The sequence below is a fragment of the Palaemon carinicauda genome, unplaced genomic scaffold (genome assembly GCF_036898095.1).
Source record: "Palaemon carinicauda isolate YSFRI2023 unplaced genomic scaffold, ASM3689809v2 scaffold266, whole genome shotgun sequence".
NCBI classification, from domain to species: Eukaryota; Metazoa; Arthropoda; class Malacostraca; order Decapoda; family Palaemonidae; genus Palaemon; species Palaemon carinicauda.
Genome location: NW_027170308.1, coordinates 178,840 through 181,808, shown reverse-complemented (window position 1 = coordinate 181,808; position 2,969 = coordinate 178,840).

Here is a 2,969-nt window from a genome sequence, read left to right as displayed (position 1 = left end):
ATATATATATATATATATATATATATATATATATATATATATATATATATATATATATATATATATATATATACAGACACTTACTCATTAATATGAAATAAAAGCTGGAACTCGGTAGTGGGCATTCGTTTTCCTATATCAGGTTGTATATCATAAAATAGACAATTGGAATAAATACATTTGCCACTATATTCCTGCAAATTGGATAAGGAGTTACCACTATATATCAAAAAGTTGTTTCTGCCTTCTTGTTGCTTTGTTACCTAGTGACTCCTGAATTTTAGTAAATTTTCCTGGGATAATGACCAATCGGCCAACAAAATTCCATTAGTTTTTGAGTTATGCGAAACAAAAAAAAAAAAAAAAAACAAAAAAAAAAATTCACGGCTATCAAAACATAATTTTTAGAACTATGCTGGCGACGATAATAATGTTAGCTATTGCTTTAATTTTCCTCTCTCTCTCTCTCTCTCCTCTCTCTCTCTCTCTCTCTCTCCTCTCTCTCTCTCTCTCTCTCTCTCTCTCTATCTCTCTCTCTCTCTCTCTCTCTCTCTCTCTCTCTCTCTCTCTCTCAATATCCTAGGAAATGGTTTTCCTTAAATGGAGAGAAAGGCTGCGCGACGAGCCAAGAGAGGTTGTGAACCAAAGGTGATATGAATGCAACTGAGTACTTTATTATAGACACATCGGGTATATATACACACTAGGTTCCCGGCAAGAGGGTCACAAAATACAAACATACTATTTCTTGTCCGACCGGCAACCGGTTCTGTTAACAGTTAACAATGAAATGTGTTCACTTGTTAATACAAGTTGCTGTCCGTGCGAGGGGAGAGTGAAGATACAAAGGATAACATATACAAAAAAGAGAAATGTTGTTACTTTGTACGATTGTGTGACACATGAGTGGTACATGGCTCCCCATCCCCCTAAAAAATGACATACTGTACATGTTAAATAGGGCGCCCTGATCTAGAGAGGCGAATTGTAGGCGGGTCATATGGCAGAGATAAGCTGTTTTAGACGATCAATGGAGACCCAGTGTTCTTTTCCCCCGAAAGTTTAGTAGGAATGCTTTCGGATTGCGTCAGATCACAAATAAAGGGCCCGTGTTAGGGAGAGTTAGCGGTGGCTTGCTAGTGTCCTTGCGTAGGAAGACGTGCCTTATAGAGTGGAAGTTTGTTGGTATGTGATGCTTCACGGGGGATTTGTAAGTCTGTCGCCATGGAGTAATTTTTTCCATAACGTGATATATGCGCTGCAGATTGTTGGAGGAGGTTGTAGAAGGAAAAAAATTTAGCTGGGGCGACCAACCGATTGCCATACACCATTTCAGCTACCGAGACGTCCAGGACGTCTTTAGGAGTGGTCCTTAGTCCTAGGATGACCCAGGGAAGCTGAGTAAACCAGCTGGAGTCTTTGCAGCTGCTTTGAGGGTGTGATGAAATCGTTCAACCATTCCATTGGCAGCGGGGTTGTAGGCAGTTGTCTGATGTAGGGTGATGCCCAGGAGATTAGCTAATGATGACCACAATTGAGAGGTGAAAGTGGTACCCTTCTCAGAAGTAAAAGGCTTAGGGATACCAAATCTTGCTATCCATCATGAGAGTAAGGACGATGTACATGAGGCGGACATTGCAGTTTCCATGGGAATGGCTTTAGACCAACGAGTGGAGTGGTTGATGACAGTAAACAGGTAACGATTTCCTTGTGATGTGGGTAGGGGCCTACAACATCAACGTGAATGTGGGCGAAATGACGTTGAGGTTGAGGAAAGGTGCCCATTCTTGAGTCAGTGTGTCGATGTAATTGGGAAGTTTCGCAAGAAGTACAGGTGCGGACCCAATCCTTAGCATCCTTAGTAATGCCGCGCCAAATGAACTTCGTCTTCAGCAGCTGTGCACGAAAACGGCGCGAGGGATGTGAAAAGCCGTGAATGAAATCAAACACTTGTCGGCACATGGGAGCAGGAATCCACGGTCGCGGTCTACCAGCACTGACGTCACAGAGGAGGGTGGTATTGGAGTCATCAAGGGGCACGTCTTCCCAACGGGGTGATGTGCTGGATGACCTAATTGCTTGATATTCTGGGTCCTGTCGTTTGGCTTCAGCTAATGACTTGTAATACAATCCCAGTTGAACGGCAGCCAACATATTTCTTGACAGCGCATCGGCCAACGAGATTAATTTTCCCATGGACTTGTTGAAGGGTGGGGAGAGAGGTGGCCGTTAACGGGCGGACCAAGCATACACTGTCAAGTGAAGGCGGTGCAGCAACAGCAGGTGGTCTGTGCGAATGACAGAGGGCGTACCTTCCATGAAATGGTGAAAGTGATGGACAGCCAAGTGCAGTGCCAGAAATTTGTGATCGAAGGTAGGATAACCCGATTCTGTCTTAGACAGTTTTCTGCCAATGGGCGTGGTGAGCTGCTGACCACCTGTTCGAGTGCTGCACCAATAGCGATATCGCTGGCATTGGTGGAGAGTAGGAGAGTGTCATGTGGGACAGGAAAAGTATGAGCAGCAGTAGTTGATAAGGCATTGTTTGCGTTGCTGAAGGCCGCTTCTTGAAGGGGACCCCACTTCAGGTCTTTTGGCTTACCCTTGAGGGAGGCATAGAGGGGAGCAAGAGTGGCGGCAATGGCTGGCAGAAAAAGGTGATAATAGTTGATCATGCCCAATAATTCCTGCAGTGCTTTGATGGTCGAGGGCGTGGGGAAGTTCTGAACGGCTGCTACCTTATCAGGGAGGGGATGAACTCCTAGGTTCAGGAGTGATGCTGCGCCCTAAGAACGAGAATTCGTTTGGCACCAAAGGTACACTTGTAGTACCGGACTACAAGGCCATTTTGCTATAGGCAGTCGAGCACGATGCGCAGGTGACGGAGGTGTTCCTCTTTTGAGGAGGAGAACACAAGTATGTCGTCCACGTAACATACATAGAAGGGGAGGTCCCCCAAGATCTTATCC